The sequence below is a fragment of the Dreissena polymorpha genome, chromosome 9 (genome assembly GCF_020536995.1).
Source record: "Dreissena polymorpha isolate Duluth1 chromosome 9, UMN_Dpol_1.0, whole genome shotgun sequence".
Taxonomy (NCBI): Eukaryota; Metazoa; Mollusca; class Bivalvia; order Myida; family Dreissenidae; genus Dreissena; species Dreissena polymorpha.
The window spans coordinates 70,899,336-70,917,424 of record NC_068363.1 but is presented as its reverse complement, the minus strand read 5'-3'; positions in this window follow the sequence as shown (position 1 = coordinate 70,917,424).

The following is an 18,089-nucleotide window of genomic DNA, read 5'->3' as shown; positions in this document are numbered from 1 at the left end:
TCCTGATGGGCAACGTGGAAACGGCCCTGCGCGGTGGCGGTAAGCTCCCTGGCGCCAAAACGCTCCTGCAGTCGCTGCATTAGCTCTGCGTAAGGTACCGTCCCCCTCCCTTCGGTAAGCAACGCATAGAAATCGACCGCCTTTCCTGTCAAACACCAACCAAGGCAATCGGCGCATTCTGCGTCAGACCAATCTTGCACTCTTGCGTAGCGCTCAAACTTGCCCTGAAAAACAAACCAATTGCTCTGCCCATCATATAGCAGGCTCTTAGGCAATTTTGTCAGAACATCCCGATCTTTCTGTGTCGGGGGAATACTTGGGCCAGGAGGGTTGCTTGGTCCAGGCTAATTATTGAAAACCGGTGCATTGCTGGGTATGGGAATAGTGATGGTAGATGGAATTGGGACAGGTAGACCATTCGGGGCAAGAGGGTCCTTTGAGGCACGATGGGATCCCGTAGGCCCATTGTCCCTACTCTGGGGCAAACCAAACAAAGGGGTCGGGGCGGGGACGCTTGATGCGACATTAAACGGTTTCGGTATGCTTGTCATCATATTGTCCGGCTGTAACAACAGACGCTTTGGGAGCAAAGGCTTTGCAATCTGGGAAAGAAAATCGTCCCATTGAGCTACGTCCGCCTCAAGAGCCGAAATTTGGGCTTCGAGTTGGGCCCTCTCGCGATCCTGACTTACCGACTCCTTCTCAAGCACAGACATATCTATCCACCTTTCGTGTGGGTCCATGGGCCTATTTGCGATTGACCGCCCCATTCCACCCTCCCCAACATGTCCCGCCCCATCCCCATACCCCAGGGCTTCTCTAAATAATGCGGGGTTAGTACTAAAATCCAACTCGGTCATGTCAACAAAGGTCAGCGGCCGCCCTATAATTGCCTCTAAAGTATCTGGTAACAAATTTCCCGTATTTTCCCGTATCAAAACAATGGCCTGTGCCAGTTGTCTGCCCACACCCAGAATATTGCATAATCTAGTGGGAGTGTCGTAGTTCACTCGAATTTTTCTGGGGGTTACCAGTAAAAATGGTGGGGTATATCCACTTCCCATATCCATTGTTAATTTAGAACTTTACAAGTAAATATGAAAAAGTTAAATTAATAAACAACCTAAAATAAATGGGCCGAGAAATTATGAAATAAAAACTTTTGTATTTACTGGTAGGCAATTAAAATTTAATTGCCAAACAATAACCAATTAACAAAATCGCTATCACTGTTGTTGCTATCAATAATAAATAAAAACTGAAAGTAAGAAACACGTCGCTTTAACTTGACGTTAAGCACTAATTTCCCGGGACCCAGTTTACATTCGCAATAACACTGCTATAAAAAAATTTTGCCAAGGACAAAACTCGTGCGTGTAAACTTCTATTTCCTCGGATTTCAGTTACCGATATATCAGCAATTTACACTGCTATATACAACAGTCAACCAAACACGTTTTTTCATGAACTGCTGCGCACAGAATACGCGCCAACTAATCACGGGAAAATTGCCAATAAAAAAAAAACACGTGGCCGTCCGTTGATTACACAAGCAATTAAACTGTAACAAACAGCATTGGAAAATCACGTTTTTTAAGAAATATTTCACCAACTGATAACATGGCCGGCGAATGCCAACAATGGAAAAAAACTACGATGCCGTCTGTTTGTTACACACTTCTTAAAATAGACGAACACTGAGTTCAATAAGTTAACAACAGAAATCACGTTTTATGAAACGAACAGTTTCTATACACTTCAAATTAATTTTGATCCGTCGATTGAAAATAAATTATGTGATGCCGCTTGATTTTTCAACTAGCCTAACCGTTAAACACAATTTTCACTATGTCCCACGTTGGGCGCCATTGTAGTGTTTTCACGGTTAGCTCTTTGTGGGGTTCTTTCACAACCACTACAGCAATTACTAGCAACGACAAGATACTAAACTACTCACATGGGCATCAACTGGAATGCTCGTCAGGATGGCACCAATCGTCCTCGTCGTCTTCGAGGGAACTCGTCGGCTATACTCGTCGGCTATACTCGTCGGTTGCACGTCACAAATTGGCACTGTACATGTACTTCTGGGAATACACCTCCAGGCAAATACGTACTTAAACACACAGTCACCGGCTTACATACACATATACTTCTGGGAATACACTTCCAGGGAAATGCCTGCCATTGACACAATCACAGGCAACTCACAGACTCACATACACAGTCACAGACTCACTTATATCTTCTGGGAATGGCCTTCCAGGTAAATACGTGTTGAACACACATAAAATACAATATAATACAATACACACAGGCTCACAGCTGGACACTGGCTAACATGCACAGGCTTAACCCTCTGGAACTACTATCGTACTCAGGGTTACACGCACAGGTTCACAGTTACAGGCTCACAGTTACAGACAAACATATACAATACAATACCATATAAAATATACAGGCTCACAAATTCACACACAATACTCACATTGAGACATAGGCACATAAACCCATCTACTCACATCAACGTCCCGTGCACAAGAGACCGTACAAACTCGTGCTACCCAGCATGCACTATACCGATTTGTCGCTGGTTCCCAATCACGAGGTATGTGCGCATTTTGTAGACCGGGCACCGGCACAACAATACCTTTTAGTCGTTATCACATGTTTTATAATAATAATCCAGTAAATTGAAGATTGTTTACATTAAGTAACACTGATTTTGGAAGCATTTTAACACTTTTATTGTATTATTTACACATTAATACGGCATGAACGCAGAACTGACTGATTGTGCGTCACTCGCCATTAACTTTGTAAATACTACCCTAGTGTAATTACCGGGAAGCTGGCGGTTAGGAATCACTTACATTGTGTTGCTGTCTAACGGGTGGTTTATTGCGATTATTGTCTTCGCACGAAGTTTATTGCGATTATTGTCTTCGCATAAATAAATTATTGTTTAAACGTTTACTATGGACTTGTGTCATATTTCAAAACGGATGAAACAAGCGTAACACTATATTAACAGCTATTTGAAAGCTATAAGTAATCAAGTCATTAATACGGTATACCTCAAAGCAGAGGTACGTAACAATATCACTTATAACCAGCGAGACCAGTGCCATTTTGTCGGTTCTCACAATTTTTAATCGTGCGCCAATGTTGAAGGTGGCCCGATGTAACGTAGGCATCACAGAGCGAGGCAACGCGCTTTCGGAGATAGAAAATCTTTTGAAATAATACCACCCAATTACAGCTATATAACTTTTAGTGTTTAATTGAAACAAAAACAGCAACAACGAAATACAGAGGAATTTCGATGAAACTTTTCAGTCTAAAAGAGGCACCGTGGCCGCTGCTTCCGGTTCAGTCTCGCTTTATTGTGACATCAGTGACGTCGCTCTGATGACAACTCTGTCCAGAATATTGACATTCGTCTTGTGCCGAGGTTGAAAGTCGCCGAATGTACCGTCGGTCTGCATGAGCGAGAAAACGCGTATTCGCACTAAAATATATATCAGAAGAAAACACGCTCTTACAGCTAGGATGCGCGCTTTTTCGTTTCAATTATAAAATAAAATATTGAGGCATTTTTATGAAATTTTTCAGTCTTATAGAGGCATTTGGGCCGCTGCTTTCGGTGCAGTCTTTCTTTTATGGAGACGTGTTGAAATCATTTTGCATTCTTAATCATATCCCTTCGTAACAGTTTTCCTATGAACACGGAACAAGATATCTAAAACATGTTTAGTTTTCAGCTATTATGTAGTCTTGACCAAAGTTAAGGGTCAGATAAGACTTCAAGAACTGTACCAGAGATATAAGTAACAAATCTTGCACAAAAAATCGCGAATAATAACGAATATAAAGATGTGCTATTGTAAAATGATCCGAATTTAAGTATCTGAAATTATGGCCCCTGAATAAGGAATTGGGCGTAAAGTTAGTTCCTTATTCGGAAGCCTGTATTTCGGACGATAACTTTCGGATATGTTATATTTTAGATGGAGTCAGGGTTGTTTAAACTTGAATATGCTATATGGACGTATTCTGTCAGATTTCTCTTTATATCTATGTGACGATACACGCTGAAAACAAGTATGATGAAGACGATAATAAGGAAATGGTAATGCCTTAAAGGGGTCTTTTCACAGATTTTGGCATTTTTTAACTTATTCATTAAATGCTTTATATTGATAAATGTAAACATTGGATCGTAAAAGCTCCAGTAAAAAATCAAGAATAAAATTAAAAAAGGAAAAGAACATTGCCCGGAGCAGGTTTCGAACCAGTGACCCCTGGAGTCCTGCCAGAGTCCTGAAGTAAAAACGCTTTAGCCTACTGAGCTATTCCGCCGAGTACACATACTTGACGTATTTTATACCTTATATAAGCAATCTTCGTAGTTTCAAAAAATTTAACGACAAAAACAGAACTCTCCAAATTATTCAATCGTTTCGCGTTGCAACGCTTTATAATTTTTAGGTTTTAAAATCGTCAAAAGATGCATATAATGGCTATATTAGACCATGGTAAATGTTCAGTATTACTGTTTCTTCACAAATATCATAACTAAAACGAAAATTTGCGAATCTGAAACAACTTTTTTCAATTTTGTCAATTTACCAAAGCGTGAAAAGATCCCTTTAATCAAACATTAATTGAAATTAACCATTTAATATTAAATGTCGATGAAAATCATGGTTTCTGTAGGTTCGCAGTTAAAAATATTTAATGTAATATGTTTCTACCTAGTATTATTTAATAATAACAAAGTTCATTATTCAGTGCGAAAAAAGAATAAGGAACTGGTTCCTTATTCCTTATTCAAATCGAATAATGAACTGGCTTTTACGTATTAAACAAACTATTAAAATGAACCAAAGAGACCAATAAACCAACGAAAATCATTGTAAATTTAGGTTGGGTATCAACAAAAATAATTGCAGTACATATCTACTATGTTTCATTTAATCATAACCTAGTTCCTTATTCGGATTGAAAAAAGGAATAGGGAACTGGTTCCGTATTCCTTATTCAAATAGAATAAGGAACTGGCATTTTATACTTAACAAACTATTAAAATGAACCAAAGAGACCAGTTAATCAATAGAAATCATTGTTAATGTATGTTGGGTATAAAAAAGCATTGATTGCCTGAAAACCTAGTTCCTTCTTCGGATTATTCAAATCGAATAAAGAACTGCCATTTTCTTACACACACATACACATAAAATGAACCAAAGAGACCAATATATCAATGAAAATCATTTTAAGTGTATGTTGGGTATTAAAAATATGTATTGTAGTACATTCTTAATATTTTTTTTTGCGTCATGATAACCAGTTTTTTGTGGAAAAAGTAACCAGGTGCACTGTCTTCGGAACAAAAAGGACTGGTTACCACCAAGACCAGCGCTATTTTGTCGTTTATCACGACCTTTAATCCGGTGGCAATGTTGAAGATCGCCGGATGAACCGTTGGTATCCAAGATGAAGAAGACGCGTTTTCGGAGATAGAAAATATATTTAAATACAAGAGGGCTAAGATGGCCCTAGTTCGCTCACCTGAGAGGAGTCGGTTCTTTCAATGTTTACCTAATGCCAAACTTGACCTAGATATTGACCAGACACACATCCTGGTCAAGTTTCATCATTATTGAACCAAAACTCTGGCGTATAGAGTGTTTTTGTTTTTGTAAGATTTAAAATGGTTACCTATATTTTGAGTTGACCCCCCTTACCAAACATCAAACTGCTTACAAAAATAAATATTATGACCAAGATTAATAAAATCGGAAACAAAATTGTGATCTCTAGAGTGCTTACAAGGATTTTGTATAACATAATGAAAATTATGACAATCTAAGGGCAATAATTATGGCATTCATTATGTGATTTTGCTCATCATCAAACTTGACTGAGATCTTTCAGCAACTTTGATAAAGAATGCTTGAGAAATGTGAATGCAAGAGTGTTTACAAACCAAATGTGGACGGACGGACAGCGGACAAAGACCACTCCTAAAACCTCACCTGAGCAATCACCTGAGCTAAAAAGTGTGTTTCACCGAAAAATCTTAGCCATTTTCCAACTTGTCCAAGAAATCAATAAAACCAATGTATTGACTAAGTTTCACGATGATTAGGCAAAATATGTGACTTCTATAGTGTTCGATCACAAGGTTTCTCTCTAAATAGTCACATAAGGAAAACTGCCCCACCCCCTGGCAGCCATGTTTTTTGACCGATCGGGACCATTTGCGAACTCATCTGAGATATATATAAAACCAATCTTTTCACCAAGTTTCATGATGATTGGGCAAAACATGTGACTTCTAGAGTGTTCACAAGCTTTTTTTACTATATAAATATAAGAAAACTGCCTCCCCCGGCAGCCATGTTATTCAACTGACCGGAATCATTTTCGAACTCAACTCTCGTATCAAGGAAACAGATGTTCTGACCAAATTTCATGAAAATTGGGCCAAAAATGTGACCTCTAGAGTGTTCACATGTTTTCACTATATACATATAGAGAAAAATGCCCCGCCCACTGGCGGCCATGTTTTTACACCGATCTGGACCATTTTCGAACTCGTTCAAGATATCAATAAAAGCACTATTGTGACCAACTTTCATGACGATTGGGCAAAAATTGTGACTTCTAGAGTGTTTACAAGGTTTTTCTATAGCCAAATAAGGAAAACTGCCCCGCCCACTGGCGGCCATGATTTTCAACGGACCGGAACCACTTTTGAACTCAACCAAAATATCATTAAGACAAACATTTTGACAAAGTTACATGGAGATTGGGCATTAAATGTGACCTCTACAGTGTTTACAAGGTTTTTCTTTTTTTTTTACCTAGTGACCTAGTTTTTTACCCAGCATAACCCAGTTTCGAACTCAATCAAGATATCATTAGGACAAATCTTCTGACCAAGTTTCATGAAGATCGGACAATAAATGCGGCCTCTAGAGTATTTACGAACAAACGTGGACGGACGACGGACGGACGACGGACAAAGACCGGTCACATAAGCTCACCTGAGCAATCAGGTGAGCTTATAAGCACTCAAGTAAAGCTGGTATACGCATTTGTTTTTTTTAATTAAAAATCAAAATACGGAGGAATCTCTATGACACTTTCCAGAGGCCTGTGAGTCGCTGCTTCCGGTGCAGTCTCGCCTTAATGGTTACGTCAGTGACGTCGCGCGGACGAGTACGCTGTCCGAAATATTCCACCAGCATTCGATACGATTCAAGTCGGAACTGTTAAGATAAGATCGGCGAGAGACTGTTTACCAACGAAGCCATCACCATTTTGTAGACCCCACAGTCAAAATTCGTGTTCTGAGTTTAAAGGTCGCCGGATAGACCGTTGGTCTGAATGAGTGAGAAAACGCGTTTTCGCACTTAAACAAATCTATGAAGAACAAGAGCTGTCACCATGGGATGACATATGCCCCCTATAAACGCGTTGATAACAGTTATAGCATTTTTCGAAACCTAAACGCAGATTTCGAAACCTAAACGCGGACCCTAAGTTCAAGGTCAATGTCACAGGGGTCACAATTTTTGTGCGTATGGAAAGGCCTTGTCCATATAAACATGCATACCAAATATGAAGGTTATATCTCAAGGGACATAGAAGTTATGAGCATTTTTCGAAACCTAAACGCAGATTTTGAAAGCTAATCGCAGACCCTAAGTTCAAGGTCAAGGTCACAGGGGTCAAAATTTGTGTGCGTATGGAAAGGCCTTGTCCATATACACATGCATACCAAATATGAAGGCTTTATCTCAAGGGACATAGAAGTTATGAGCAGTTTTCGAAACCTAAACGCAGATTTCGAAACCTAAACGCGGACCCTAACTTCAAGGTAAAGGTCACAGGGGTACAAAATTGTGTGCGTATGGAAAGGCCATGTGCATATACACATGCATACCAAGTATGAAGGTTATATCTCAAGGGACATAGAAGTTATGAGCATTTTTCGAAACCTAAACGCAGATTTCGAAACCTAAACGCGGACCCGAAGTTCAAGGTCAAGGTCACAGGGGTAAAAAATGTTGTGTGTATGGAAAGGCCTTGTTCATATACACACGCATACCAAATATGAAGGTTATATCTCAAGCGAAATAGAAGTAATGAGCATTTTTCGAAACCTAAACGCAGATTTCGAAACCTAAACGCGGACCCTAAGTTCAAGGTCAAGGTCACAGGGTTAATAAAAATTGTGCGTATGGGAAGGCCTTGTCCATATAGACCGTTCCATAATCGATAAATTGACCGCCGCCATATTGTCAGTCACGTGACTGTCCGCCATTACACTGCTGCTAACTGGTGCGAGACTGCGATTCCAAAAGCCAAAAACGTAGAGAATACCCGCTTAACCGTTGTCGGATAAATAAATTACTTAATGAATTAATGTGAGGCGATTATCACATTTTTGTTGTTTAAATGATTGTTTGAAGTTGAGATTGATTGTTACAAATAAAATGTTTAAAATGCTTTCGTGTATTTGTTTTTTTTATATCTGTAATCAAGTGGTAATCATCGGCGAAAATTTGCCGGTTCAGTCGCTCATACTATGTCTTAGACTTGTTACTTTTAACGTTTCACAAACAATTCACGCATGTATTGTTGTGTTGATTTTAATAGCCGCAACATCAAGCAATTTATATTTTAATTAATACTTATTAAAGATTCTCGCGCAATTAATTACCGCTAATTGTTTGTAATTGGTCTCATGTGGTAAAAATCTACATTCCAAAATCATAACATATTATATTAAGTATGATATTTTTGATACGCCTTCCTTTATTTTTCTTGTTCTAACTGATATCAAAGATAAAAAATTGTGGTTTGGATTTATATTTAATTATGGAATTTTGTCACGTTAAAAAACGAGCTTTTTATTATGAGAGAGTGATATTGATCTTGACGATCTTTTATGTGATTATTCGGAAGATGAAGAGAATGTGATCTATGTGATATATCTATATTTTCATCTGTGAATCATTTAACAGCTATAAAGCTAAAAAATACTAAAAAATGTATTTTATAGGTCTTTGAAGTAACGCAAAACATATGGATAACGACACCAAATGTTTAGTCAATTAATCCACACAAAAAAACTCCGAAAAAAACACCTAAATAATATTTCAAAAATATATTATTAAGCGCCAAACGAATTTATTGATACATTTATTTGCAACTTTAAAAACGCGGCATAAGCATCAAATTAAAGATTATCTGAAGACTGAAAGGCCGACAATTTGACACAACAAAGAGCTCTATGCATAAGCCGTAATATTTTTTGCAGAAAAGCTTCAATAAATTACAAAAGTAATACATCTAATTATAAAAATATAATTATGAATGGCATGAGTACGTTAGTGTGATAAACACGTGAGTAATAGAAAGTATAAGGGGTGCATTGAAAATAAACGTACTACAACGCCCTATTAAAAGCGAAGTGCATGACAGTATTAACATGTAATTTTAATTTGATGGGTTTTGTACAGAGAATGACGCTATTGAGGAATATAAACATACAACTGAAAAACACAACTTTACATGATGCAATTTGAACTGTGTATTCATGTATATTGAAAACTCGTTACTAGTGAGTATGAGTGGCAAATATCTAACAGTTTAACACACATATATCTATATTAATATTTTTTTTAAACAATATTTACCCCCGTTCGTGTCAAATGTAATTTCTTGTTTTATGATGTCGTTCGTGCATTGCCGTAACATTAAATCTTCATACGAAATGACCTAGTTTTAATTAACCGATACCCGCTAAATACGTTAAATGTTATGTTTTTAGGTAAATTTTATAATTATCAAATACTTTTTTTTTCATAAATTAAACCAGGGATTAAACGGGCTAGTATCTTTACGGTGTACAATTTCTGATATTCTATATTGGACATAACTTTTAATTTGTACAATATGTAACATATCTAATGAACGCAACTGTTAAGTATGTCGGAGGTAAAATATTAAACCAAATGACTGCTTAATACTACCAGAAAGAGAAGACATGGTGGCATCATCAATTGTGTTTAATGACCAGACTGTCATCTGCCACCCAGTGTGGTTTATGACACCCCGGGATGACGCCATGTTGTTAGTTAAGTCTGGATAATATCTGATCAAAACGAGATAATCGGATTATGCAGAACAAACGGGCAATTCAACACTGGAATGCAAAGGATTACGCGATTTTAAGATTGATGCATATAATCAAATGATAAATATTGCATTAAGTTTAATTAAATGGTTTTTTTTAAATGTGTTAACGTGTTTATTTTCCTAGACAAATACCTAAAAAAATGCACGTTTTTCAAACATTTTTCTGTTATAACACTAACTTAACATCTCCTCTAGCAGAAAAACTTTATTTCATACAATTTGCATAAAAAACAAACAAGTTTTACAAAAAGAAAGAAATTCACCCGTTGAATAATCGGTGCTCTCTTATATATGTTACCGGTTGTTTGGCAGTAGTGTAATGGCGGACGCGGAGAGTATTCAGGGGAGATAATTGGGTAATTACTAAATTATGGAACGGTCTATATAGACCGTTCCATAATCGATAAATTGACCGCCGCCATATTGTCAGTCACGTGACTGTCCGCCATTACACTGCTGCTAACTGGTGCGAGACTGCGATTCCAAAAGCCAAAAACGTAGAGAATACCCGCTTAACCGTTGTCGGATAAATAAATTACTTAATGAATTAATGTGAGGCGATTATCACATTTTTGTTGTTTAAATGATTGTTTGAAGTTGAGATTGATTGTTACAAATAAAATGTTTAAAATGCTTTCGTGTATTTGTTTTTTTTATATCTGTAATCAAGTGGTAATCATCGGCGAAAATTTGCCGGTTCAGTCGCTCATACTATGTCTTAGACTTGTTACTTTTAACGTTTCACAAACAATTCACGCATGTATTGTTGTGTTGATTTTAATAGCCGCAACATCAAGCAATTTATATTTTAATTAATACTTATTAAAGATTCTCGCGCAATTAATTACCGCTAATTGTTTGTAATTGGTCTCATGTGGTAAAAATCTACATTCCAAAATCATAACATATTATATTAAGTATGATATTTTTGATACGCCTTCCTTTATTTTTCTTGTTCTAACTGATATCAAAGATAAAAAATTGTGGTTTGGATTTATATTTAATTATGGAATTTTGTCACGTTAAAAAACGAGCTTTTTATTATGAGAGAGTGATATTGATCTTGACGATCTTTTATGTGATTATTCGGAAGATGAAGAGAATGTGATCTATGTGATATATCTATATTTTCATCTGTGAATCATTTAACAGCTATAAAGCTAAAAAATACTAAAAAATGTATTTTATAGGTCTTTGAAGTAACGCAAAACATATGGATAACGACACCAAATGTTTAGTCAATTAATCCACACAAAAAAACTCCGAAAAAAACACCTAAATAATATTTCAAAAATATATTATTAAGCGCCAAACGAATTTATTGATACATTTATTTGCAACTTTAAAAACGCGGCATAAGCATCAAATTAAAGATTATCTGAAGACTGAAAGGCCGACAATTTGACACAACAAAGAGCTCTATGCATAAGCCGTAATATTTTTTGCAGAAAAGCTTCAATAAATTACAAAAGTAATACATCTAATTATAAAAATATAATTATGAATGGCATGAGTACGTTAGTGTGATAAACACGTGAGTAATAGAAAGTATAAGGGGTGCATTGAAAATAAACGTACTACAACGCCCTATTAAAAGCGAAGTGCATGACAGTATTAACATGTAATTTTAATTTGATGGGTTTTGTACAGAGAATGACGCTATTGAGGAATATAAACATACAACTGAAAAACACAACTTTACATGATGCAATTTGAACTGTGTATTCATGTATATTGAAAACTCGTTACTAGTGAGTATGAGTGGCAAATATCTAACAGTTTAACACACATATATCTATATTAATATTTTTTTTAAACAATATTTACCCCCGTTCGTGTCAAATGTAATTTCTTGTTTTATGATGTCGTTCGTGCATTGCCGTAACATTAAATCTTCATACGAAATGACCTAGTTTTAATTAACCGATACCCGCTAAATACGTTAAATGTTATGTTTTTAGGTAAATTTTATAATTATCAAATACTTTTTTTTTCATAAATTAAACCAGGGATTAAACGGGCTAGTATCTTTACGGTGTACAATTTCTGATATTCTATATTGGACATAACTTTTAATTTGTACAATATGTAACATATCTAATGAACGCAACTGTTAAGTATGTCGGAGGTAAAATATTAAACCAAATGACTGCTTAATACTACCAGAAAGAGAAGACATGGTGGCATCATCAATTGTGTTTAATGACCAGACTGTCATCTGCCACCCAGTGTGGTTTATGACACCCCGGGATGACGCCATGTTGTTAGTTAAGTCTGGATAATATCTGATCAAAACGAGATAATCGGATTATGCAGAACAAACGGGCAATTCAACACTGGAATGCAAAGGATTACGCGATTTTAAGATTGATGCATATAATCAAATGATAAATATTGCATTAAGTTTAATTAAATGGTTTTTTTTAAATGTGTTAACGTGTTTATTTTCCTAGACAAATACCTAAAAAAATGCACGTTTTTCAAACATTTTTCTGTTATAACACTAACTTAACATCTCCTCTAGCAGAAAAACTTTATTTCATACAATTTGCATAAAAAACAAACAAGTTTTACAAAAAGAAAGAAATTCACCCGTTGAATAATCGGTGCTCTCTTATATATGTTACCGGTTGTTTGGCAGTAGTGTAATGGCGGACGCGGAGAGTATTCAGGGGAGATAATTGGGTAATTACTAAATTATGGAACGGTCTATACACATGCATACCAAATATGAAGGTTATATCTCAAGGGACATAGAAGTTATGAGCATTTTTCGAAACCTAAACACAGATTTCGAAACTTAACGCGGACCCTAAGTTCAAGGTCAATGTCACAAGGGGTTAAACAATTTTGTGCGTATGGAAAGGCCTTGTCCATATACACATGCATACCAAATATAAAGGTTATATCTCAAGGGACATATAAGTTATGAGCATTTTTCGAAACCTAAACGCAAAGTGTGACGGAAAGACGGACAGACGGACAGACAGACAGACGGACAGTCCGATCACTATATGTCTCATTTACTTCGAAAGGGGGCATAAAAACACACTTTTACAGCTAGTATGCGCGCATGCGTTTGGATTATAAAATAAAATATTTAGGCATCTCGATTAAACTTTAAAATCTACTTGATGAACCTTGACCACTGCTTACGTTGCAGTTTTGCTTTCATGCTGACGCATTAAAATCGCTTTGCATCTTTAATCATATCCCTTTGTTACTCTTTATGTAAAAGAACGGAATGGGATAGCTAAAACATGACTAGTATTAAGCTATCGGATAGTCTTCTGCAGAAGTTAGGGTCAGAAAAAACTTCAAGAACTGTATCAGAGATATAAATTTAAAAAATCTTACATTAAAAATAGCCAATAATAACAAATATATAGCTGCGATTTTCTAGAATGATCCGAATTTAAATATCTGAAATTATGGCCTCTGAATAAGGAATTGGCGTTAAGTTAGTTCCTTATTTAGAATCCAGGATTTCGGACACACACTTTCAGACATGTTCTATTTAAGATTTAGTATGGGTTATTTAAGCTTGATTATGTTCTATGGAAATGTTCTTTAACATTTCTATTGTATATTATATTTTGCGGTAAATAAGTATTATGAAGACGATAGCAAGAGACTGGCCTTTTCATAATCAAACTTAAATGCAGTAACCCAACATTAATGAACGTCAATGCTAATCATGGTATATGTAAGCCGGATTTAAAAAATACTTATTGCCGTACAATTCTACTTTGTTTATTAGAATGATAACCCAGTTCCCGTTTTTTTGCTACTAAATAATGCACAACTAACCAGTTGCTATAACTTGTAAAAATACCGGTAGGCTTGGTAATCAAATAGTATAAATAACGCGATTTCTTCGCTTCCCGTGACCTTTTAATTATCGCGCCAGTTGCTGGACATACCGTTTGCATCCAAGATCGAGAACACGCGTTTCCATTGATAGAACATCTGTTTAAATGCGAACACTCAATTACGGATTGTTTACGCATTTTTTTAATGAAACTTCCCAGTCTAATAGAGGCACTCGGGTCGCTGCTTACGGTGCAGTCTCGCCTTGATGGTGACGTCAATCATGTCTTACTGACGGAAACGTTGTCCTTAATATATCTGATGGTCCCCTAATATATCGTTGGTCTGCACGAGCGAGAGATATTAATTAACATTCAAAGGGTTAATACAGTAAATTCACATCTTTTTAAAGCCAGTGCCTAATTCTACTGTAGCACAGATGTGAAATTGACTCCTCCTTGTGTATTTGATATTTAAATGGCACACCTCTTGTTAGCTATCGTGTCCCCATGCAATACTTAGTCGAGGGAAAGACTTACTAACTCGTGGAAACGAGTGAGCTTTGTCGTGGTCACGACTTACTAAGTCGAGAGAGCGAGATTATAAAAATAGGAGTGCAAAACTGAATAAAGTAGGAGTGCAATTCGGTGCAGTAAATAAAGGAGAAATGCATGAAGCAAAAGAGGAGAAAATTTTATCTAACTCTAGGTGTGCGTGTGTGTAGAAAAACGGCTGTTCCTTATTCGATTTGAATATGGAATAAGGAACCAGTTCGTTATTCACACTGAATAAGGAACTGTGTTATTATTTAATAATACTATGTAGAAATATGTTGTAATTCATATTTTTAACTAAGAACCAACACATAACATGATTTTCATTGACATTTAGTGCTCTTTTTTTAGTAAGGCAATACCATTTCCTGATTATCGTCTTCATACTAATTGTTTTCAGGTCGCTTTGGTTCATTTTAATAGTTTGTTAAGTATGAAAATGCCAATGCCAACTTGGTAGAAATGTATTGCAATTAGAATTTTACATATACAACCAATATATAAATAATATGTTCATTTATATGTGGTTAATTTTCGATCAATTTCATTGATGTTCAAGTAAGAAAATGCCAGTTCCTTATTCGGCTTGAATAAGGAATAAGGAACTGGTTCCTTTTTCCGTATTCAGCCTCGAATAAGGAACTGGATTATAAATAAAAACAAACATGTTTAAATGTACAAGATTTATTGTTTTTATCACATGCATGTAAAATAATAGTATATGCTTTAGGTTTTGTTGATGTGAAGTTAGAATTCGAATTAGAAAATATTGGTTCGGTTTAAACAAGAAATCCTATGCAAGCGCGAAGAAGAAACATGAATATGTAACGTAATACATAAAGAAAATGTATTCGAGTTATTTTGTTTTGATTTACTTCAGAAATGTTTGCAATAAGGAACAGTTCCTTATTCCTTATTCGAAAAAAAAAGGAATAAGTAACTAGGAAAAGGGAACCAACTTATCACCCATGTTTCATTGCAGTTCTGACACGGTTGATGTACTGTATTATAAGGTTAGACATATTTATTTTACATCAATTCCATCGCACGCCTTAGGATAACCGATGTGCCCTCGAGGTCGTGTAAGGGGTTGAACCAGAACCTGGCGCTTTGGAAAGATCTACAGGACGTTAACACAATGATCGATTTCCCAGTTAGGCGGACTACGGCATTGCGACGCGTATTATTGTCATGTGTAGTTTGGTCTTGTAAGCACCGGTAGTGAATGTTGAATACAAAGTGTAATATGGGCTAATAATTAATTGTTTTCATCTATTTGCTGATGTTTATGCAATTGTTGCAGTATACCGTTGCCACATATACGACAAACAAGAGCGATGAGTTTTAGTAACTAAACAATTATTGTTGTCGGCATATGCTTTAAATGTTGTATAACAACGTTCTAAAATATATTCGTGAAAAATCGACAGACGCGTGTGATTGTACGGAATACCGTTAGGACCATCGTGATTACACATAAAAAATCCAGAGGGCGACAATGCGATAATACGATGGCGACAACGCGATAATACGATGGCGACAATGCGATAGTACGATGGCGACAATGCGGACAACGCGAAAGTACGATGGCGACAATGCGATAGTCATATCGTACTGTCGCCATCGTATCATCGCGTTTTCGCCATCGTACTATCGCATGGTCGCCATCGTATTGTCGCACTGTCGTCATCGTATTATCGCATTGTCGTCATCGTACTATCGCACTGTCAACATCGTATTGTCGCACTGTCGTTATCGTATTATCGGATTGTCGCCATCGTATTGTCGCACTGTTGTCATCGTATTATCGCACTATCGCATTGTCGCCATCGTACTATCGCACTGTCGCCATCGTATTATCGCACTGTCGTCATCGTACTATCGCATTGTCGCATTGTCACCATCGTACTCTCGCACTGTCGCCAACGTATTGTCGCACTGTCTTCATCGTACTATCGCATTGTCGCCATCGTACTATCGCGTTGTCGCATTGTCGCCATCGTACTATCGCATTGTCGCCATCGTACTATCGCATTGTCGCCCTCGTACTATCGCATAGTCACCATCGTACTATCGCATTGTCGCACTCTGGATTTTATTGTGTAACTACTATGGCCCTAACGGTATTCCGTATGATTGTCTGTGTATAGTTGCATATTTCTGTCATATACCTACTGCCACTTATTTATATATTTTTTCTGCAAACAATTCGGGTAACAATCGGCAAGTGAACAACTTTAATGGTATCTTGAAATTAATTATAACAAGACTCACGTGCTTTTGAGTGTCCACTATTTACGACTCGACTCGTGTTATTATAATACCTGAATACTGCTAACGTTTTCATGCATTTAACTTACCTTCAAGAAATGAGTCAATAACCATTTAAGGTATACGTTAACTTAAAATGTAAGGTGTGCTTACATGCACTTTTTGATATAATACTGAAAAATAACAAAGAAAGCCGATAGATGACCTATGCGTTCTTATATTGCGGTGTTAGTATTTACAATTTTGTTACTAAAATATAAGGGTATTAAACAGGTAGATTTGAAATGCAGCCAGACTTTTAACGTTGGTTTGTTTGTTTATATATTATAAAACTCAATGTGCTATTTGGTATGTAATCATATCGAGTTTAACCTTCTAAACATATACCATGACCTTTAGCAGTGCTCATAAATGATGGCAATTTGTTCTATGAGATGTGAGATCCGAGTACTAGTTGATCAGAACTTTTCTACGTACGTTGAATGAACCGATTGGCAAAGATCAATGATACACGTTAAGTGTTGTACAGAAAGTGAACAGAATGCCATGCTTAAATCCAGGAAATAATGCAATTGCTTTGTCCTTTACTCCGATCTGCATTTATAAAAACTTCAGTTCACCTCACTTCAGAAACTGTATATTTGCAGAGCTTAGAGATTTACATGTGTTTTCGGACATGAAATGTGAGAACAGTTTTGTCAAAGTGTATTCGCATGCGAAAGTCATGGTTTCAACCGTTATAGATTTTGTATAAGCATTTATGACTGACAATTTAACGTCGGAGAGCGTTTGAACCGTTGTCCACCGTTCAGAAGGCGTTGGTTCAATGACTGATGGTCCTTGCAAACATCCGGCATAATGCGGTACATTCCCAGAAGACTCCAATAACGGCGTTTACTGGAAAGTCTGCTGTGCTTTCAATCATTTCATTTATCTAATCTGTCAACAAACATAAGAAATAATCTATTAGAAATCTTTTCACCATTAAAAGTCACAAAATTACGGAATCCGGATAGTGCCATCTATAATCTCGCCCTTCTTTCAACTAGGGCGACACACGACACACAAAGCGATACACGATATTTTGCGTGAAAGTCGCGGCGACGCACGCCATTTGCGCGATACACGAAGCGACGCGCGAGAATGTACCACGAAATATCGCCTTTGTGTAGGTAGCCCAAAAGGCGATATATCGTGTTAAATATATCGTCCGTCGCCGCGACTGTCGCGCAAAAT